This window comes from Manis pentadactyla, chromosome 11 (assembly GCF_030020395.1).
Source record: "Manis pentadactyla isolate mManPen7 chromosome 11, mManPen7.hap1, whole genome shotgun sequence".
In the NCBI taxonomy this organism is placed as follows: Eukaryota; Metazoa; Chordata; class Mammalia; order Pholidota; family Manidae; genus Manis; species Manis pentadactyla.
In genome coordinates this window covers 68,561,763-68,586,485 of record NC_080029.1, presented here as the reverse complement: position 1 = coordinate 68,586,485, position 24,723 = coordinate 68,561,763, and positions in this window count along the sequence as shown.

Here is a 24,723-nt window from a genome sequence, read left to right as displayed (position 1 = left end):
AATCCACTACTGTCACCTTGAAATATTGATCGCCAGCTGGGATATTCAGTTGGTGGAATGTATATTGTGATAAGATATTACAAAAGGAAAAAGTTTAGTCACCCTGTTATGTCTGCAATTCTTACAAATTATTACATCAACTAAAGCTGGCAGTACACCCTAGCTAGATCTCATAAAAAAATTTTTTTTTAAAAGGCTTTTGTTTACAAAGATATTGCTATTGTCAAAGCAGAGAGTTGTACTGTGACAGCTAGCACTCACCATTATCTGTTTTCTTTTCTTTGGTGAGTGGTCAGTCACATTTCCCAGACCTACAGCAATTAGATAGGGGCATGTGACTGGTTCTCACCATAAAATATGAGAAGCAGATTCTTTGTTAGTTGGCTGATTTCAGAGGATCCAATGGAGTACTTCGTAGCTTTAGAAGATAAAAGAAGTTTGTGTGGAAGACCCCTACCCACTCTACCAACTTCTATTAGACTGTGACTTAAGTAAGTAATACATCTGCATTATGGTAAGCCACTAAGATTCAGGAATTTTCATCATAACACTTTGTATATGCCGGCTAAGACATGTACTATATTATTATGTATATTTGTATTATTCCCCTAGTTCCTCCTGTGATTAGTAATATGTTTTTGCAAGACACTTAGCTAAATACCAGGATATGGTGAAACTTTCATGGCATGGTTTGTGTGATGGTGAAACTTTCATGGCATGGTTTGTGTGAACGCATTTGTCTCTACACTGTGGCAAATGACCTTGGTCTTAAAAGCCCTAGGTTTCCCTTGACCAAGGTGTCTTGAACAATCTAATCAAGAAGTGACCAAGACCCATTTCTAAAGCAGTCTATTTCTAAATCCTAGGAAAAATACTTAACTCAGCACTAAAACTTCAATATATTAACAGGTAAAATATGTTATTCCATCTGGGATTATGGAATAGCCAGAAAAGGTCCTCCCTTGTATGAGGGGCTTGGGAGACAGCCACTGTTAGCCCACATTGTCTATAGACCATGAGCAGTCATTCTCCCATTATAAATTGCATAAATTATAAAATGCATATTGACTACTGCCTGATTTACTTGGTGGGATGATATATCTATAACCTGTAAAGCATTTAATAAGTAATGGGGAAGGTATCCTTTGTAAATTTTGTTCAATATAGCCTACAAGCAAAGGTATTTGCCTACTGCTTGCATTATTGGAGATACTGTTCTCTTTAGTGGAGATCTCTGGGATTCTAATGAGTGGCTCCCTCAGGCTGTATTTTTGAGGCTCTCAAACAAATATGGCAGCTTCTGTACACATAAATACCTTGCAAGCATCAGCTTTCTGGAGACATAGGGATGGGAGGGTGAGGCATTGGAAGGATGGAAAGGATAAGGAAAAGGCATTGAAGCCTTGATTTTTTTCCTCCATCTTATCTCCAAAGAAACTAAATTGAGCCAATGTAACCCTTGACCCAAAAAACTCAAAATTTATTTCCATTTTTGTACATGGGGAAAATCACCTCAACTGCTTTCCTTCAGAAGCAATTGTAGCTCCAGTACATAGAAATTTAAGCCAGTCTCCTTCAGTTCTTTGCCTCAGATTTTGTAATAACAGGGAGGAAGGTGAACTGGCTATTTGGAAATCAACAGAGAAGCAGAAAGCCAGAAGTAGTCCTCTTTTATACCCACTCTGCCTCTCTAGGCCCTGCACCTGACTGGCAGAAATCGGCACAGGCATGTGGCAACTGGTTTCACCACTGAAAGTGAAATTATGTTTCTTAGAAGACTTCCCACCTCCATTTGCAAATCAGAACCATTTTACCATTCATCCCCTGGCAGGTATGTTATCTGCTTAATATGCACAGAACAGCAAGGGCCCTGTGACTTTGCCTCTGGGTATCAGAGCCCTACCATAATGGGCTCTGAAGGAGTGATAGAAGTAGGATGTAAAAACTAGAAGGATAAGTCCTGTTATTAGTGTTACACTGTTTCAGGCCCTGGAAATCGACTTTGACTCTGTGAATGTATGTAAGTTTGCCCACATTTGTGCTGTGTTGTGCCATATGGGAAATGTGCCCATAATGCTCAGGGTGTCTGCCGTTGGTAAGCAGAAGCTACATTACAGCACTTTCTACAGTGTGTGGACTGGCCCATGGTACTCCAGCATTAGGAGAGTGTGATGTTGGCAGCTGCTGAAATGGAGATGCAGGAGCTGTTAGAAATATTTTCTCAGTTGTCATCATGACAGAGACCAGCAGAACAGAACTGACCCACTTGTAACATACATGCCTCTTCTCTCTTATTTTCCTCCTCCAACCACCATCACCTTTAGTGTCACCTTTACTGTAGGAAAGAAGGAAGGAAGGAAGGAAGGGAGGGAGAAGGGAAGGGAAGGAAGGAAAGGAAGAAGAGGGAGGGAGGAAGGAGAGAAAGAAAGAAAAAGAAATTAGAGAGCATTTAACTGGTTCTACCAATTACGCAGTCTTGATTTTTTTTCTCCTTTTTGTTATTATCAATGATAAAGCAAGTTCCTAAACTTGGAATTAGTTATGCAAATAATATGTGCTTTCTTTGTTTAAATACTCTTAGCAGCTGCTACTAGGACATCAGAATATAAGTAGCATCAGGTGTGTATTATTATACCCAGCTGAACAGCTGCAGCACTTACATTTAATTCTATATGTTATACTTAACCCTTACCTCCCTGTAAGAATAGTGGTCTTGTGTAAAATATTCCTGAGATTCCTTCCAGGAGCCATTGCCAATAGTAATAAAGAATGTATAGATAATTGAAAAACACAGAGAGCTCAAAAATCTCATTCTAGGCAATAGTTTCTCAAATTCTCATTCAACAAAGAGTGGACCAAGAAACAAGCTTATTTTTCTCTGTCTTATCCATTGTCTGGTAGGGAAGGCTGAGCTGTAAAATAGGTAAAGTGACAGAGGAAGAAGAAAAAACAAGAGATCCAAATGCAGTAGCCACATTTTAAATAATTACTCCCTTGATAATAAAATGACTGATGTCATCCACCAATCAATAAACATTTTCATTGTAGAATATAGTACAGAAAAAACATGGCAAAGACCCTGCACACTTAGAGCTAAATATCTGTCTGAAGAGATATTATTAACATGAAAGAAATTATTTCAGTACATGTAACTCTAATTGCAGTCAGAGTCCATGAAGGTGAAAGATGGTTGTGGGCCAGTGTAAGAAAGCTAAGTTAGGACTTTGAAGGGTAATTTTTATGTAGTGTGAAGAAAATAGTGACTTAGAGTTCCTGCAAGTCTTGCTCTAAGTCATGGGATGATTCAATGGCGCCGTAAGGCTAGAGCCTAGAATTTACAATCCCTTTGGTGGACATAAGGAACTATTTCCTCACATCAGAAATATGTGTTACTTGAGGCTACCTAGTTACTATGCTTTAGCTTTATTTGGAAAATAAGGTGAATTTTAGGGAGGACAGAAAAAAGAGTGTTTATATTATGGCTTCTAAACTAAGAAGGACAAAAGGAAAGGGCTAAGCTATTGTTTCTGCTCAATGTGCCAAATAGAAGGAGAAGGTTCATTTGTTGGACACCTGCTAAATGACAGGCCACAGGCTGGGCACTTTTCTTGAAATGCATAGTTTTTTCCCTCATAACAACCATCCAAGAGAGTTATATAGCTTGGATGTATCTGGGCCAGCCCTCAAAGCCTAAGCCCCTTTCAGAAACCTATGCTGTCTTGTCTGGACCACTTGGTCTGTGAACATTTGAGCAACCTGACAGAACTAAATAGCAAAGAAAATTGACTGAAGGTACAGTTTAGTCCAGCTTTCATTAAGCCCAGCTACAATACTTGGAAATGCCAATAATAAAAGTGAACAATTTGCCTAAAACCATATATTATTCCCATTAACTCCACTAAGCCATGGAAAATAAGATTCACCAAACATCATGCACACACACATGCATACACACTCCTATACTCCACACACACACCACCACCACCACACCACACCATTCACACACAATCCCTTGATTCTCTTTTACCTAAACAGTTCAGCTCCAGGAACATTGCCAAAGAAAAAGCTTATTATTGGGCAATTGAGGTAGTTCAGCCTGAGTCACTTTAAGGGATCTGATTCACTACTTAATTGGCCCTAGAGACTTCTTAATTCTATAGACATGGTGCCCACAAAGAAATTATCAGGTGCCTACAAAGAAATTGCCATGACTTTTTTTTACAAACACAACGTGATAAAAAAAGGCAAACATCACAAAGACTGTAGGAACCTGGACATTGGATCCAGGGTGTGGGGCCCTCACCTCACTCCCATTCTGACTGCTGTGTCCTCTCTTGGGCATAGTTCCCATGAGACATGTATTTCCTTGGGCTTCTGGCAAGGTGACAGAGGAGTCATCATGGGCCTTGAGAAAGGCCATCCTTGGAGTCAAGAACAGTTAAAGAAGTTTCAGGGGGAATTGATGGGAGAGCCATTGATTCGTAAATTCACGTGTGGATCAGATCTGAGAGGGAGCAAATGTCCAATCTCAGACCAACCTGGCAGACACTGAGAATGCAGAATTGTTATCCTGTCCCCCTTTCTTCTCCAACATCCCCTAAAATTAAAAAAATATATATATACATCTTGTTCCTTCAAACTTTTGACCCTTTCACTTCTCAAAAAGTTTCCTTCTATTATAAAAGCAGGTTCTCATAGACACACAGAAGAGACTGTTGACTTATGGTGGGTAAAATAGGTGAAGGGGATACAGAGGCACAAAATTTCAATTATAAATTAGTCATGGGGATGAAAGTACAGCACAGGGAACATAATCAATAATACTGTAATTTATTTTTTAGGTTGACAGGTGGTAACAACCCTTACTGGGGTGAGCATTTAATAATGTCGATTACTGTTGAATCACTATGTTAACACCTGGAATCAATATAATATTGTGTATCAACTATAATTTAATTTTTAAAAATTAATTAATTAGTAAAAGTGGTTACTAAATCTAAGTGTGAGCTTCAGGCACAATCTTTTTGCAGCCTAATTAATCTGCAATCAGGTTTTATCTCACTTATTCCGTGGGAGACTTTTTGCCCCTCTCCTGAGGGTACTGTACTCACTCTCTCTTCCACCTTCAGGGACTCACTTGCAGTGATATTTTTGCCACCTGGTAGAATTTGAGATTTTAAAAGGTCTCTGAGATTTAAAGAGGACACTTAGGCATAGGTAAAACAACTTGAACACATCTTGCTATGGATGGCTATGGGATCCTGCATCCCTGAGCTGGGAGCACCGACACTTGGCCTGGAACTCTGAACCTCTTATCAATGACTTGGATCTCTAAGTCTCTGATTACTATGGAAAGCGGAACTATTTCCATCTTCTTGTGGCCATCCATAAGGCTTAGGAGGAATTCTGAATAATTTCCTATTGAGAATTATAACACTCACGTGGGAGAAGGAAACCAATATTTAAAATATTCTGAGAACAAGATGAGAATTTTCCTTTTGGTGTTTCCAAATTTCTATTGACTCTAACTTTAACTATAAACCGAATCAAGATTGTTTTAGAATTTTCTATCCCCAAGGGATGAGTTTGTGCCCCCTTACTTATTCGGGGAGGCAGGGGATTGGCGGGAGGAATGGGGGTAGGGTGGTGGTGGTGGTGACTCTGAGTGAAAATCAAATGACCCAATGAATTACTATGTTAGTAATTTCTAAGGTCTCTGCCAGGTAATATCCATTTTCATAGAAATTTTCTAGAAGCAATGCCTTATCCAAAATAAATGGTGCTAAAGATTGTACTATAGTAGGCCAGTGGAGGAGAAATTTGGGGACTTTGTAGTGTACTTCAAATCCTGTCATATAGATAGCAACATATTACCTATTAATAAGGCAACTGTGGGCTTATGCACACAGGAAGCAGACGAGGGAAAATACTTCATTAATCTCTACGTTGAAAGCTTGTTAAAAAAAATCACTGCATATTTAAATGATTCATTTCACTGAATGCTAAGTAAGAGGAAATCAACTTACTTTTTTACGGTCTTTGCTTTACATCAAAGGCTATAAGTTTCAAGCCTTCCAGACTCATAACTGAGTCTATGCCTGGCATTTATTCATGTCTCAGGCAATGTGATTAAGTTTGGACAGTGGTTGTTTACAACTGGTCCTTTGTAACTAGCTAAAAAAGAGATGACAGACTTAGATCACTAAAACGGCCAATCAGCAGGCTCCAGGAACAAAGCAGCACGGTCTCTTTGTTGGTTTGAATGTCCACATTGAAACAGGATGATTTTGCCCAGGCAGCACCCCCAAGAGATAGCATCTCCACCGCCCCATCATACTCAAGTGCCTGTAGATGGCATTAGACTGGAATGTGCCACCACAGAACGGCATGACCACACAGAATTTACAGATTTAAATAGGCAAAATGTAGTGAGAAGCACATAAACTGATATAACGTGATGACAAGCACTGCCCTCCTAGACCTGACACTCTGGTTGGGGTAAGGAAAAAGGACTTACTCCATGAAACAACCAGAGAACAATGTGAGAAAACCTGAAAACAAGTGCTAGATTGTGTGGCAATAGACTCTACACTCTTCAGAAACTTAGGGACAGCTCTGATCAATAGATAAGATTTGAGGTAAATTCTGATCTTAAAATGGAGAGATCCTCTAGAAAAAGGCAGAAGGTTGGCTTGAGCTGTACCAAGTGAGGCCAACAGATGGAGACTCTTTCCACTCATCCCACTCATTCCACAAATAAGTGAGAAACCACTACTTGTTAGGCAGTCTGCAAGGTGCTGAGTACACTGTACAGAACAAAACATAGAAACCCAGGGGAAACAATGAGGGAAATGAGAGAAAGTTAGGTGTAGGAAGTAAAAACATGATATCTGGAAAACCCTCTTTCCTTCACTAGGAAAAGTCTGAATGCCCACTCTATAAAAAGAAGACTGCTACTGAAAAGAGCATTTGTTCTAATCATAAACAAGCAATAGAAAAACAACAAACCAAGGTGGAATGTTCTTCCTTAACACCTTATGTTTTTTATTCCACAGTTAGTAGAACTTTCTAACATTATTCACTGAGTAAATAACCACACAACACTTGAATTCAAATCTTTGATCTAAATTTCACACATTTCTGAGATAAAATTGTTTTCAAGGGGAGAAGAGCTTGAAATGGTATAAAATAGGAAGTATTTTCATCATAGTTATGTGGTATATTGGAAAGAGTTCAAGAATTGGAGTCAAAAGTCTAGCTTCAAGTTCTATCAGTTCCATTTATTGGCAATGATCTTGGGCAAATTACTGATTATTTCTGAACTTCAATTTCCTTACCTGAGAAAAGATCTAAATGACAGGGTTACTGTGAGACCCAAATAAGATATTGTGGATCTGTATGTTGTGAAATATAAACCATTTATGTTAGTAGCAACTATTTTTATCATTGTCTTTGCAATAAAGGAGATATATATTACGTTATATTCTGTTTTAAGATTTTTTGTTTTATGTTTTTTTTAACATCTTTTTCATTGCCCATGCCCAGCACAATGCATGGCACACAGCAGATAATAAATGTTTGTTGAATGAAAGAAAAAGAAAAAGATAATGCTTCTTGACTATCTTAATAGGGCTTGTGCTCTGAATTCTTTTTCTAGGAGTGGTGAAGGATATTACAGCTGCTTGAGTGAGGTTTACAATGTACAGCCTTGAAACAGTTTTTGTTTTCTTCCTCTCTGCAGCAAGCCAACTCGCCCTTATTTGGAGTCAAACCCATGCCCTTGGCATCTCAAATTACAGCTTGTTCTAACTAAGAAAATGAATCAGCCTAGACAACAGAGAAAAAGGTAACAGTGGTATTAAGCCCAGTGCTATAGGCTAAGATGCGTGCAAGCGTAACAGGCCTGTCTTCTAAATGATGAATGAATCTAAGATAACAGAGAAGCATGATTTGTGCCCCTTTTAAGGAAAATATAATGAGCTCACACTTTCAGCTTCCACCCATCTAAACAGTGAGCTAAGGAACCACAAAACTGTGCTTTCTTCTAGAATCCCTTGTAACCAGACTTTCAGACATATCGTACCCTTCACTTTCCTAAATTTTCACCTCTGTGTAATGCATACAGACATATGGGCAAATCAACAACCACCCTCAAGGAAGCTCTAACCACCCAGCGTGTACATTCTGCAACTTTCAACTTGCTACCCATCTTGCCTATCCCTGCACAAATCAGGTTTGAATGCCCGAGCTTGTCACCTGGTATACAAAAATGCAGTCTAACACTGTATTTATTAGCAAACCCTTTCCCTTATGTTTAATTTATTGTTACATTTTTTAAATGTACAAACAGTTATACCAGTTTTATACACAAAACCACAGGTACCGTTTTGTATCTGTCAAAATTCCAGCAGCCTGCGGAGAGAGAAGGTTGAATAGATGTCCTATGCTGCCATCTAGTGTTTTTGTTAAGACATGACCTTGTTCATTTTTCTGGAAACAAGGAAAACAAAGACAGCTCAAGGCGCCCAAATTCTGGAACAGCTACTGATACGCGTTATTAAACAGATGCATTTATGACACTTGGACGATATTCCCTGGAACCAAGCAACTTAACTTGTTTTCACACAACGGCAGCTTACATCCCTGCTCTTGACTGGCAAAGCTCTGGCCTTCTACCCTAGAGGCACCTGGTTTAAATCCAAACTGGGCAACAAAATGCCCCTCTGAGCCTCTTTCTACAGCTCCCATCTGGCCGAGGTTCTGTTGTCATGTCTTATCCTCAGGGAAGGACAGTTTGATCTGAATGCCTTGTCTATTACTTCAGCTTTGGGAGAAGTTACAAAGGAGTCAGAAGGCTTTTTGGTGGGGTTTTTTTTTTTTAAGTCATTATCTTTAAAATTGACTAAAACAGCAGCCATTTTCTTTTCAGTAGCCAAAAGTGATGCTTCTGAATTTTCTCTTGCTCCTCAGCTCACACTATTTGTATCACTAGTTAGATCCTGGATCTGCTTTTGAATCCCTCCTTTGATTTTTCCTGGCTCTCAAAAATATCTTTCTTCTTGATTAATCAATCAGCACATCTCTCTGTTATACACATGCTATGCTAAAAGCACTGTGTTAGGCATGGTTAGTGGGTGGATAAATAAAAACAAAATGACCTTTCTATCTGTGTCTCTGATCACTTCCTTCTCTGGCTCGTAAGAGGCTTTCTCACCCTTCTCTTTCTATGCTCTTTAACCCTTTCCTACCTAATGCTTCTTTTTTTTATCCTTCAACTCTGGACAAGTTAAAAAGTTAACTCTTCTAGTTAAAAAAATATAGGAACTCACTTGATCCCTCTGTACTTTTCTGCTGTCAGAAAATTTCTATTTTCTGTGTTTCCATCTTTTCATATTTTATCTCAAGGAAATGAAGAATTCACTGACCCAGTATCCTATTGTTTAAATATGGAATCAACTGCCTGACAAATTGGGGAGGACCCTTCTTACAAGGTGGAGTGAACACCTGTCAGGGCTTCAGATCCTAAGAGATTCCTGAAATGCAGAGGAAGTCACAACAGATGACCTCTAAGTTCTTTCCAACCTTGATTCCGTCCTTTTTAAACTTAGTTCTACCACGATCTGCACTTCTCCACTCACTCCCTACCTAAGCCCTGTCAGTAAACTCATTACATTCTAAAAAGGAAGTTAGCCTCTCCAGATGACCAAATGGCCAAATTCTGTTTTCCCTTCTTGAATTCACTGTTGCATTATGACACCCTGACTGCACCCCTTTTTGAAGCACTCTTTTCCACGTTGCTTAACTCTGTTTTTCAAAGACATCATTGTTTTCAAATTTTCAGACTTATCTTTCTTAATGGGGACTTTATCAAACTTGGGTTTTGTCTATGTATATATTTATGACTTTATAAATGTATGTACTTAGCCCAACTGTATCCTGAGAGTATGCTTCATTATGATAGCGAAGGTGATGATGATTTGGTCACAGAATTTTAGCTACCACGTCTACAAATACAGTTCTTAAATCCTCCATTTCCACCATGATTTTTCAACCTCTTTCCAGATTCGTATCACCATTTACCTTTGCATCAGAATAGTTCTTGGTAGTCCCATCAACACTGCAAGTACATTCTGGGCTCTGACTCTCACCCCCAAACAGACGTGCTTCTCAAGTATGTCCATTCTATCAGTGGTACCAATATGCCCACTCTTCAACTCAGCTCAGTATCTTGGGTTTATTTTGGATTCATCTTCTTCCTACCGCCATATTTAATCTTTACCCAAATCCTACAAGTTCCTTCTTCTTGATTTCTTTCAAATATTCAACCTCATCTCCACTTCTGCAACCATTACAAAATTGGTTTAAATCCCCATTGCCTTATATGGGGGTGTAGAATAATTTCAGGTCAGCTCTTCTGGCTTCTAATTCCATTCCTGTAATCAGCTCATCTCACAAAGAAGCTTGGGTAGTCTTTCAGCCACTTTGCTCTATGTAACTCACCTGTTAAAAAACCATAATAGCTTCTTAGGCCTCCCAGTATCTCATCAAATTTCTGTAGCCTTGCATATTCATATAATTCACCAATTACATCCTCTTTCTTTAAAAACATGCTGCTCCCTGAACAAATGTCCTGAGTCCCAGTCAAAGTCACTCCTTTGACACTGCCTGTACAGGAACATTTTGCACAAGGCAGTCTTTCCCCCTAGAATGACTCATGTACTTCTTTCAAAAACTTGGTCTTACTAACTTCTCAAAGCACACTTGCTCCTGCTCACACTGTAAGATGGATCACACTCTGATCAGTCCTCTGCTCTGAGATCCTCACTCACTGGTCTCACATTCAGAGAAACATAGATGCTCATAAAAAGCTTCACCACAGGCCATGGTCTGATGGCCTTATCACACAGTAGCTCGTCCCTGCTCTCTGGCATAAGTTCCAGGAGAGCTGCATGATGTCTGATTTGCGTGGTTTATTGGGGAGGCTGGATGCTCACATTATTTTCAGATTAAGGAGTTTCCTGGAACAGGCCCCCTCCACCATGGCCTAGATGAATAATGAAGATAAAGCAGGAGGGCAATCCAAGAACTTCTGACACTGTTTTGACACACACTCTTTGACATAATCACTTTGATGTAGGTATTTTGATATCAAATGGCACTTCCAGTGTATAAAATCACTGTTCTCTTTGTTGTGTCATTACTAATTAACATGAGAAACCAACATTCCTGACTCCTACTACACCTTTAACTCTGAGCAGATGTATATTCTAAAACACTGAAAGTCAGAAGTTAAAATATTTTGTCAAGCCATGCTTCCATGTTGAAAGGTTCCTGGCATCAAAATGGCTGTGCCAAAGCAACCAGGTCTCAACGTCATGACCCATTGGACTTTGAGGTGAGCTGGTGATCATGGTATGAGAGCTGACAAAAGAGCTCAAAGGAGAAGGCACTAATGTATTCATGAGTCTCAAGCTGGTAGGACACCCTAGAAGAATCATGGCCAGTAGGTATGTTCCCAATGAAGAAGTCATTAGGGATAGACTTGTAATGTAAGTCATGGATCCGTCCAGGAGGGAGTGTTTTCATTTGCATAAAATGGATGGGTAACTGGGCCCCAAAGCAAGTGCTTAAGTCACCTAATGCTCCTGAACCTACCCCATGTCAAACCTTCTGATGAGTTTTTATTACCTCTTTTCTGCAGAGCTAGAAGCAAAGTTGTAATGGAAGAGAACATGGCTTAGAGAGTTCTACCAGTATGATCTTCAGTTTTCCCAAGAGCATGGTTTATATTTCTTCAAAGGAAAGTCCCTTGCAGACAGCTAGTTTATTTTTTCACCCTGTGGTTTTCCATCATTTCTCAGTCTACTGTGGCATTCTGTGCCCTCATATCAGTGTTAACTATTCACACATGAGTGATTTTGGACCTAGCAATTTAAAAAAAAAAGTTGCTGTAGTTTGGAGAGATAGATCTCCTTTCTCTCTGACCGAAAATACAGTGTATGTGGGTGCAAAGGGCACCTTGTGTGTCAAACATGTCATTTTCTTGTTCAGTTACTGGTTTGCTTGTTTACTGTCTACATCCCTGCACTCACTCCCCACTTGAATGTCAGCTCCATGAGAGCCAGAACATTCCTTGTATTCACTGATGTTGACTCCGTGCTTCGCACAGTGATTGGCACATAGTAGATACTCAGTAAATATTTATTAAAGAGATAATTACTTTTTTCATTAGGAAAATTGGGTCTCTGTGGACTAAGAGTTCCAAAAAGGAGTTATTTGGTATGTTCCAAAACAGCTTTGTGATTAGCTATGTTTTTCTCTGGGCCTTTTACTGCTCAGAATCCCTGCCAGGGAAGAAATGTTAAAGCTCCCATCTTTTAAATATGTAGATCCCTGACATTTGGTGGCTTCATGAATTTTACATTGCATAATGACAAGTGTTTAATTTTATAAACTGCTCCTGTAATAGATCATTTTCAAGGAGAGGCATAATCTGGAAATGCAGTGTAAAGTGCTGTTGCTGAATTAGACAAATGTCTTCCCTGAGCCAGAGATCCTTTCCGTAGTAAATGTTTTCAAGCACTGATGGATTGGAAGCCATGGAAATAGTCTCAACACCCAGCTGGTTGGCTGAGTCAGAAATGAGATGGTCCGTGGGTCCTCCCCTCTTCCAGGCTGGTGTGTGACAACCCTCAGAATATCTCTCAAGTGAAGGAAACACAAACAACTGCCTTGTTTCCTGAGGCCCAAATAACCTCACTAGGCCTGATTTTTAGTTTTTTCTCCATTGCCACAAAAATGGAAGGGAGAGAGGTAGGAAAAAGAAATCATTATTCATGAGTTCTAACAAAGGGAGTTTAATGCTTTATAGTCTATTTAAACCATCTATGCAAAATCATCAGGCTTCTAGATCAGCTCATGTTGGTTTGAGGTTATAATTGGAAGACAGGCCACACTAATGTATCAAATCATGGATAATCCATGCTTCATGCCCCATATTTCTGTCACTGCTTGGCTCAGGAAAGTCACTCATCTCTGCTCTTTTGTTTCCTTGTCCAAAAAGTATCCAATAAGGTTCCCTTCTTGACAGAATTCTGACTAAGAAAATTGAGATTAGTCTTCAAAAGTGAGAGGCTGTAAAAGCTATACGGCCAAAAGAAATGAGATGGTTTCATAAATTATATACAGATTATTCATTACAAGTATTTCAAGAAAGATCATCCTTATTGTGAAAGCTCTGTGTAAATTCCGTAGACACATCAAAAAGAAAGTTTGGTGTGTCAAGGGTTAAGGATGCAAATTCATAGGAAATATGGGTCCAATATATTTAACATGGTTTATAAAAAAAAAAGTTGCACCAAAAGAGACTTACAGTCCATTTCTGTCAGTCCTCAGAGAGGTCCATCAAATCAACAAGCCAGCCCAATGTGGCAGAGAGAACAGTGAACAAGAACCAGGAGACCTGAGTCCAGATAATGTTTATGAACTCTTGCTCCTCAGGCATTGGATATGTTTTATATAGACTAAGAAATCTGCCCAAGGTCACACAGCTGTGATTCAAACCCCAGAAATCAGATTCTAGTGCCATACTCTCAACCATTATACCATACTGCCTTCGAGTAAGGTAAGTTCTGGCAAGTCCCACTCAGCTCCCCACCTAAATCTGAGCTGAACTAGGTAATCTCTAAAGTCTTTTCCAGATACAACATAACACTGTATCATGCAAGCCATTCTGCTTCTTTGGCAGAATGTATCAATGTATCCTTTTTGACAGAATATATATATATATATATATATATATATATATATATATATATATATATATTCTGGATACACACACACACAGCATAACATAACCTCCTATTTTATAGGCTTTCATTCAACAGATACTTAGGTACTTTCAGACAAAACACTGCTAGTTACACAAACCTTACAAAATGAATGGCGTGATCTTTTCCAGCTCCTAAAATTCATGTCCTATTCCATCTCCTTCCAAGTTTCTAGTTCTGTCCTCCTCCCAAGTTGAGAACCCTCTGTGTAGCTCAGTGTCTTGCCTAGCAGTGATAAGTGCTCCATAAATGAAACTGACCAGTAATACTTCGGACACTAGCTTTTTGATGCCTTGCTGTGTCAACAGCAAACTCATACTATCCAAGCTTTACTGACCTTCCTTACTTCTAAGCAATCTTTCTCTCATTTTGTTGATTCCCTGCCCCAATACCCACAGCAACTGTTCCAGACATTATTTACTTCCTTCTGGTACCCAACCCCATTTACATCCCCTGCCCACCCTTCACCTCTAGTAGATAATCTTCCTTTCAACTTTTCTGAGCTTAGTGTTCCTAGAACCTCTATTCTTCACTTGGCAGAACTTTTTTAAAATATTCACTATTCTTTTTATCTTTTCTGCCTATTTAAAGGGAAGTAGTATCTTCTTTTTAAGAACACTTCCTCTGCCTGCTCCATCTTCTGGAAACTTGTTCTATAATTTCTACTTTCTCTTATGTTTTCAGTCTTAAGATATTTGTTTCTTCCCATTCATCTAGGAACATACTCAAGTTCAGGGGCTGGAGAAGGTCTGGATGTAAACTAACATTGTTGAAGATCTCCTATATTCCAGACATTGCATTAGCCCTCACAGGAACCTCAAAAGATTGATTTTATTATTTGCATATTATATACTGGAGAACAATGCTTAAAAACAATAAGTGACTTGGGAGTGGCCATACAGAAAATAAATGGGTAGTGCCTGTGTTTAAACCAAGTTTGACTCCACCTGGGATATTCTTTCCTCTGTATCTCACTTATTTCTTAAAATAAATAAATAAATCCTTCTCAGCAAACCTGCTGCTTTAAGCTTTCTTTTTGTCTTTCACTGCCAAACTTCAGTTAAATATGGCATGTGTTTATTAAATTCTAATTATGTGCAGGTGACCAAGCTATATGCCTCCTCCCAGGGAAGACAAAGATGAATAATAGCATAATCCTTATCTGCCAGAAGCTTACAAACTAGTAAGAGTATCAGATATGTAAATAACAATAAAACAAGGCAGAAAGAGTGCTAAATAAAGTTATCTTAATCTTCTGAGAATATAGATAATGAGCAATTAACTCTAAGGAAGGTTCACAGCAGAGAATTTCATAAATATTAGTATTTGTGTCCTCTTCGAAGCATTCTAGCCACTTCCAATTGACCTGAAATTCTACTTTGGGAATGTGTCTTTTCCCCATCTCTTCCTTTCTGGTCTCTCATTCTAAACCTATACTACCACCATAGTCTCAGAATTGGTCTCCCCAACTCCAGACTTTTTCACTCCAATCCAGCCTACAGAAGATCTTTTCTGCTGGGCTGCCTTTAATTATGCCCAACTCAGATTCATCGTTCCTTGAAGAAATACCTTCTATGGCTCCCTGCTGCCCAATTAGTAGTAGGAATGAATTCATTAATTTGGTTCTCAACAATTACAGGCCACCTTATGGAGTTGTTATAAAGATTAAATGTGATAACATATGGGGAAAAGATGTGAAAACCATAAAACATTCTAACGATAAGCTGTTATTAGTATTATTAAATACCCTCAACTTGGGCCAGTTCTATTCCCTGAACTCACCTCTTAGCCTTAGCTCATATCACCCCTGTTCCTACAATGCCCTTTTCATTTCTAACTCCAAAATTCTATAGTATGTATCTCTTAAGGCTTATCCATAAAAACAACAGTCTTAAGAAAATATTTTCTTACTTCTCAGTAAAAACTTCCTCCAACTTCTCTGAACATCCAGTGAGCTTTACTTCTAACTATTCCAATGCATGTGTCACAGCAAGTCAAACTATCATATATAGTTGAATATATGTCATAGCTTTCCTGTTCAATTGTAAGGCAAAGTCCACATGACTCATCTTGCAAAGGTCATGTGACTGACACAGTGTCTCATGTAAAGTAGGTGCTGATAAATATCTGTTGAATGCAAGACCATAAAATGAGAGGTAGTGTTATTCTGTATTGAAATAATTTTAACAGAAGCAAAAGGAGGAATTTTTCTTATATCCCTCACCAGGGTTTAAAGCAGGGCATGAGGATGCAGAAGACACACATCTATACAAAATAGCACCATTGTGGTGACCATATATCGTGGGGGAAGAAAACCAAAACTGATTGAGACCCAATTCTATGTCTGCCCTTCCAGTGCTTATTTTCCAGGACCAATGAGGCACTGAAAAACTTAAATGGCAATCATTAGATGTGCCATCTTTCTTCCAGAAATTCAGATTTCAGAAATGGGCTATTTTAAAAATCAATATTAGTAGCTAAAAGTCTCAGCTAAAAGCAACATTTTTCTATTACTCTCAGTTCTCTCTCTCCCTCTATGCTGTTTATCTCAAGTAACAAGGGGAGTGGCTTAAGTAACATCTTGTTATAAACACTTAAGTCAAATGGTGTTGTTAGAAGGAGGTTAGGCCCAAGGAGATCTGGGACCATGGTCAAAACCATGGGCCTCCTCTGTCTGGTGTAGTTCAGAGCTTATTCTGGTTGGCCTTTCCAAACTATCTGTGACTAAAAAATCAGGCAGAAAGCCAGAAGATCTCTGAGCTCTGACTCATGTATACAGCGGACAGTGCTAAGGGCCTCCAGCCAGTCCCAGGTGTGCAGACTACAGACCTACAGTCACCTCTCACCAACCCTCAGTTGGCAAGATGATGTCTGGGGGGTTTGCCATTACTACTGCCACAACTGATGGTATATGGAGAGCAGAGACTCCTCTCCTCACTGTCACCTGGAATTCACACAAGGACTGAAAAGTGTGGCTGCTGAGGCTAGGCAGTGTAATCCTCAGTTCTAGCCAGACTTCCTAGACTGAGCTTAGCTTTTATTACCTTATCATCTTCTCTCAGAAAATTCAGAATGTTTCTCATATATCCCAATCTTTCTCTATTTCCTGTGTAAGTCGGAAAATCACTCCTATCTATAAAATGTTCTATCTTCTACCTCTGCAGAACCTGTTGAGAGAGTCGGGGATGGTATGCCATTCTCTTGTTCTGTCCATATTTTTAAAAGTAAAATTAGATCTCAAAGATGGACAAATCTTCACACCTGGGAATAGAGTCAATGTAAGGAAATAGAACTTTCATTCAGGCTCCTTTTTATTTACCTGAACTGCCTCCTATTTTCCATACTCCAAAAATAAAATTCCCCATCAGCTTCTTGCCATAACCCTGGTACAAGGCAGGAATTAGGACATGAGCAGTGGCAGAGCAACTTTCTGGGACCTTGTATGCAATGTGGCATCCTGCCTTCCCAGTAGAGCAAAAATTGTATACAGACTTACCCTGCTGCAAAAGGCTTAAATGTTTGCCAGGCATGGATCTATTTCACTGAATCTAAGGTCAGTGGTCCTAAAACTGATGGACCTGCCAAATACCTGAGATCCTGGACTTCTAAAATGTCCTGCCCTAGAGAGCTGGTCCCTGGGTCACACACACTTCTTGAGCCTCTGACACATTTGGGAATCCTGATGTCAACTGCTTTGTCAAAACCATGAAGAGTCCCTGGAAATAGTACTGTAACTATCCAGCTTTCTCTTTCATCAGCCAGCCCACCATTCACTCTCCCTACTCAGAGGCTGTTGTAACCTAATGTGGGCATCTAGTGTATGGTTCTGCCTCCTCCTGCCTGCCTGAGAATTTCCTTCCATCTGGAACCATGACAGCCATAACCATGGAGACCAGGAAGTTCTGGGTATCATGTGATCTCTATTTTGGAAGAATAATAGATGGAATTTACTCCAAATATGGTATTATATTCCTTAAGAATTTTGGTATCCAACATGGGGAGGGGGAAAAACTGGAATTCACCCACTTGGCTCAGAGCACCTTTTCCTCTCAGACACCCAAATAGAATATTCTGCCACAATGTCCAAAACCATAGGTCCCCAGGGATGATATAAGTGGATGTCACAGAGCCTAACAGCACAAACCGAGGGTGTTCTGTCTGGGCTCTATGTGAAATAATCCTGGTACCCCTTGGGGGTCCATGGAATGCTTTTCCTTGCTATTTATTTGCTTGATTTTATCTACCACTCCCTATTTTAAAAAGGATATGAGATATACTCAAAAATACATATAGCAAATCATGTTAAAATAATAAAGAGGTGGGGGAAAAAAAGAATAGAAAAATAAAACAAAGCCAGGAGAAAGATTAGTGCAGAAAAATGCAGGCTATAAAGTTTGCACAGCTCTTAAAAGTGGGCTACAAATTTGGATTGTGAGCTTGTGAGCAGTCAGGCTAAGAAAAACATGATATGATTGGTAATGTCTATGATATAAAAATAATACAGTTGCTATAATGAAGCCAAGCCTTTCCTAGTACTGAGACCAGGGAGGAATAGAACATAGTGTAATGTCATGGATTTTGTAGTAATACTCCTGTGTCAATCAGAGCAAGTTCCATGCGACCTTGTCCCCCAACTTCCCTCATTCTAGAGGATGACAGAACAGAAAAGCACAGCTCAATAATGCAAAGCAGCTGTCTAAAATCATTCTTGAATAAGAAAAATCAATTTGTAAATAAAATTCAGGAAAAAAAGTCTCTTGACTTGAGAGAGTAAAATAAAATGCTTAAACTACTCAGCTCTCTTATGGTTTGAATTGATCTCAACAGAAATATTTAAATATCTGGAGAAATGAGTAATCTGGAAATCCTTCCAGCCATTCTGTGTGACTACTGTATCTTTCAGCTAAGAGTTTGGTAAGAGTTGGACAACAGAAAACTTAAGATTATGATTTCAGCAAGCATTTTAAAAGCTAATTGTTGCTAATTAAGAACAGAGCCATAAACTTTGGCTATCAATTAAGCGGAGGTAAAGATCAGGTCACCTTATTAAAATGAAGACAGAAGAAAAAGAGGAGGGGAAGAGGAAGCAAAGAGGGAGGGGGAAGAGGAGTAGAAGTCTCTTTTTAGGACATATGGTAGACGAGATGGCCATGAGGAAGTGAGCTAAGCAAGAGCAGGGCTGGGCCTCATCAGAGGCTCAATAATTGTGAATTTATCTCTATATCCTTAAATAAGCTCCTTAGATCCAAAATCCTTGACTAATTCCAACTCCAACCAAGATGATAATACTTTTCATTTTCTATGGTTATGTTTTAAGAATGACTGTATTTTAGTTATACACAAGATGATATTTCAGGACATTTAAGGAAAGATATCTATAGCTCTTACATATACTCAGCACAGAACTATTCAGGGAAATTTCAAAGTATTTTAGGTTCCTTATATATGAAAGTATTGAAGGTGCTATGTAGATGTGAGTTATTATTACAATTTAATGACATTCCCCTCAAGCAAATGCTGCTAAAATCCACAAAGTGCATGATGAAGCACACACACTTATTATTTGGGGGCAATTAATTAACAAGTTCACAATTTACTCAGTCACAGGAAGATAGAGTAATACTATTAGACAGGTGGACCTAGAAATGCAATTCTGCTAACTGTCCTATCTGCTCCAGTGCAGGGGAAAAAATCACAGACCTGCCTCCTCATCCACAAGGATCCTTCTTCCCTCCAAAGCCGTAAGACACAAACATGCAAGCACGCGCACACACACACACACACACACACACACACACACACACACACACCCCACACCCCTAAGACTAGAATGCAGACTCTTTATGGGCTGACACTTCCCGCTATATCAGCTATGAATATAGTCTATGTTAAACCATGAATTCAACCTCTCCAGAAACTGGCTTTGTCTGTGAAACTACTGAAACATAATTGCACATGCTATATACTGGTCACTATCTCTACATATGGTACAAGAGGAGCACAGACCATAAATATAAAATAACAAAACAATTTTTTAAAATGTATCAACTCGTACCTGACTTCCTAATGCAAAAGCTATAGAGTTTAATTTAGAATTATTTTATCTTAGCCACAGCACGTAATTGAGAAAGATAAATAGGAATTACAGTAAACAGTGAAATACCCAGTCTTAAATGAACCATTTGCCTCAATCTACATAGTAGATAATCAACCTTCATAGAAAATGGAGAGCTGTTACTGTTTAAGAGCCCATGCAAAGTTATACAAAGGCCTGTATTCATATAGATATAAATGAAGATCTGTTATGTACAGCTCCATTTGAATTTATCTGTAAAATTGTAATGTCTTTCTCTAGTCTAGTTTTTCAAACATACTCATTTCTGGTAAATTTTTCTTCCTCTATTTTGAATGTGTCTATAATAGCTGGAACTGGTTTAGTGGTCACCACATTAATCCAAGAACAAGAAATGAAAAGAATTATTCATTTCCTATTCTACAATTTTAAATACAAATTAACAACAACAAAAAAAAGCCCCTCTAAATATTCCTTATCAATTTTGATGGTTCAGAAATATGCAGAGCACTTGAAAGCAATAAAAGAAATAACCTAAGAAAATTAAGCAAAATGAATTTGCAATTAGTTTGTGAAATTGCGATAAATGCATTTTGAAAGCAAAGAGTAAAATGTAACTTTGTTCTGTATAATTTGAAATTGCCTTTTGTGCTTAATATAGTTCACTTATAATTAGATGAAGATTTTGTTCTGGTTTGAAACATTCAAAGTTCCATCTTGAGATTGCTGTGTACTATGTACACAGAACTTTTCAGCAAGAAAGTCTGCGCTGCTGCCGCGTTTGCTGTGACAGCCTTTATCCTAGTTTTATAGAAATGAAAGAGTGAAAGAACACAGCTGGTTTGAACAATGGGGCATGTTCAACATTAGGCCAAACACTTAAGATATTGCAAAATATTGCAGGCTATATTTATAGCTATTAGCAGGTTTTTGAAATTCATGCTGATACTGCCTCACTCCTGCTTATTGGACCAAATTGCCATTTAATGATTAAATTATCTTTTGGTTAGAAAAAAAATTGCTTTCAAAGGCAATGACACTTGGACTACCCTCTTGGCAATATCAAAAACAGTGATGACTTGAAACCCCTTCTAAAGTGTTTCAAGATGTCTTAAAAATTCAAGATCATTCTAGTTACCAAGAAAATTTATAAGACTTTTATGTTGAACTGCCTTATTTTTTCCCCAAAGAAAAGGAATATCCTGCCTCTGATAACCTCTCTTCCAGTCATGAAATTGTACACTGACTCATATATGCCAGCACCTTCCAGAAAACTGCCCAAGGGAAATCAGGGAACAGGCCTTCAGGTAATGGCCTATACTCTAAACTTTCTTTTTCTGTGGCAGTTGTTTTTAATAGAATTCTCTTGTTTTTTAATAGAATTCAGTGACTTTGGGAAGTACTAGCAGGGGCACATATTCATTCACATTAATAACATTAGAGGCAGTAAAAAGAAGTGGGCAGTAGTTATAAGTTTAGTGATCATAAGCTGAGCCAAGCAACACTTTGCAAGACAATGGGATTTCGATAGGTTTTTCAAATGCCTGTAAGCTCCAAGGGCTAGCGACAATCCTACCCTACCCTTCCAGCCCAGAGTGAAATGTTCCCTAAATTCCCATAGCATCTATTTAACACATTATCATTTATCATCATTGCTGTTAGTGAGATCTTTGAATGTATAAGCTTTGCCTCCTGATCTAATGATGAGGATGATGATAATGACCATTTAATGAATATCTACTGTGTGCAAAGTAACATACCATGTATTTTACATAAATTCTCTAGGAAAGTGGTTAAAAGCAAGAGATTTGCTCTTTTTTTCAGTTATGTATTGATATATAAAAAACCACCCCAAAACTCAGTGACTTGTTATTTCTCACAATTCTGACGGTTGGGTAAGTGGTTCTTCTGCTGGTCTCGTGGGAATTGTGCAGGTAGTTGCGGTCATCTGACAGCTTGATTGGGCCTGATAGGTCCAAAATAGTTTCATTCACATGCACTGAAATTGGTGCTGGCTGTTGGCTAAGAAACCTTGGTTCCCCTCTACATGGCCCTTCATTCTCAAGTGGGGTAGACCGATTTCTTCACAGCACGGTAGTCTCAAGGTTCCAAGACCATGAGACCTTGGCTCCAGAACTCATACAATGTCACATCCAACTCAGATCTAAGAAGATACAGAAACAGGCTCCATATCTTGGGAAAGGCAGCAACTTCATTTGGAAAGGGGTGTGGACACAGAGATATGTGATTCATTGGTGGGGGGAGCATTATTATAATGATCTACCATATTACCAGACAAATCCTCCCTCTGCAACTTTACAACTGTGTGACTGTAAACAGTGTGTTTAACTTCTCTGAGTCTCAATGTCCTCATCTATAAATGAATTATCTTGAAGGTTTAATTTAAAAAGTACATAAAACATTTTGCTTAGCATCTACTATATAATAAGCAAATGATTGTTAAGTAGATAGAGGGGTGTGTGTCCGTATGTGTGTATGATTCTTAGTCCTAATGCATAGCACCACCAAATATATATTAATATCTCAATTTTACAGACATGATACCTAAGGCTAAGGGAGTCTATCTTGCTGTAATTAATTTTTGAAAACTCACACAACACATAGTGGAGTCAACAGTCAAAGGATTTCCTGATTCTGAAAGCCTCTGTTTTTTTGTACCATACTATGTGCTTCTTGTTAGCAGAAGAGCATCTTTCTCATGGTTCCATCTGATCAACCTTGGATGGTGGCTGCCATACTATCCAAGAAATATCTATCAATTGAATGATTGAGGGAATCTGACAAATTGTATTGACTTGTGAGTGAAATATTAATATACTATTTTAAATTGATCTCTCAATATTCTAACTTATTTTCCAATTTTCCCTAGAAGAGTAGGGCTTAGTAAAGCCATGCTTCTTATGCTAGAGGAGTAGTCAAGCTCTCTCAGAGCCAGAGAGGAAGGGCTCTTGCAACCCAGAGGCTTTCATGGAAAGCATTCTGTGGTCCTTAGACTTGCCTACATACAAGAATCTTGCCTAGGAGACTTTTAAAATGTCTTGCTCAGACCAGTTACGTAAGAATCTCTGAGGGTGAAGCCAAGACTGTTAGACCTGTAAACTTCTTTCAAGAGCCCCTGAGGTTGATCTGCAATGTCGGCTGGATCCCTGGAATCTTTGAAACAGATAGGAAGGAGGCCAGCTCTACAAAGAGACAGAGATTCAAATTTGTGGTATCATTCCACCCAAAACATGAGAGTTGGAAACAAATTGTGGTCCTGCTATACAAACCACAGTGAGCTGTTCTACCACATTTACTCCCAGGAGCCATAGCAGTGAGTCAGACAGGAATTGGGTACCACCCCTACACTCGGTGGTGGGTGGCAGTGCTAGGAATGAGCCTGCAGTGTGCTAAGAACTGTCATTGATCTTGAAAGAAAAGAGGACCATCAAGTTGTCTCTTCCTGTAGAAATAATGAGTCTTAGACAAAAGGTCAATTGCGCTGGGTCCTAAGCTCAGGTAGTGGGTAGGAAAGGCTTATCAAACATTAACACTGACTTCACTGAGTCTTCCCAAGCAAAGATGATGCTTTATAACAAGTAAATTGAAGGTTTACAAGAGCCATTCAAACAGAAAATATTTACTGAATCTCAGACTTGCTCTTTTATTTCTGTGAAGGCTTTGAGACCCAAGACCTCTGCCTTTTTATTTCTCATAGTACCTGATACATAGAAGGTTCACACTACCATTTTTTCTGATGCTTGAGAGAATATTGCTTTCACCCATGGCATTTTAATTTGTTCCCCCATGATTCTTAAATCACTCTGCCTAGAGCAATCATCTGAGTGCCTATCTGACTCCTGACCTCTCCCCCTGTTCCCACTCCCCAGCAAAGCGCCTGGAGGTCAGGGGCTGTGTCTTTTTCATCTCAAAATGCTACAGCAGAACTGGTAAGGTGGTGGGTACACAGGAAGCACTTAATAAGTGTTTTCTGAATGTTTGTTGTTTGCCTTTTGAAAGTGTTCATAAAAGCCACTATGTTAGAAAAACATCAGAATATAATTAGAGATCCAGGAGCAGAAGGTGAATAAAATATACATTTCTCAGATGTACCTACTAGGGTCTTGGATGGACTGTGGTGGGTGTTATCAACATGCAACAAGGCAAGCAGCTAGAAGGAGAATTTATTTCTCTGAGAATTCTACTGAACTTTAATCATCAGAATCACAAATTTTGCTTGTTGATTGCTTTTTTTCATTTGGGTAAATTTTGTTTCTCTTCCTGATCTACAAGTTCCTCATGAGCCAGAATATTCTGCTGATACATAATATTATCCTTGACATGTAGAACATATTAAACAATATTTGATTAGTTAAAGAAGGGAACATATGTGGAAAATAGTCTGGGAAATACTTTTTTTCTTATTTTGTATAAATAAATTAAAAGTTATCAGAATGTTGACACAGTCTGTGAAGGCTGAAAGGAGGAAGGCTGAAAACATGCAAATTTATTGTTCTTTGGCTCTACAGTTTATAGAAACAAATTAATAGTTTTTAAAACCTAACTTAGTCCACACTTATTCATTTCAAAACTAAGGCCTTTAAATATTATCAGTGTTTATTCATCGGTATTGATGCTGTTGTTCACATAAGAATATCACTACATTACTCACTCAATGATAGAGGGAATCACCTAGTTGAATTATTTTCCCTGTTTCATTTAAGTGGGGGGAATTGTGCACACCATTTCTTTTTATTTTATGCACAAAGCATAATAATATAGCAATCTTACAAACCATGAAAGAGAGGCATAGTCTCAAGG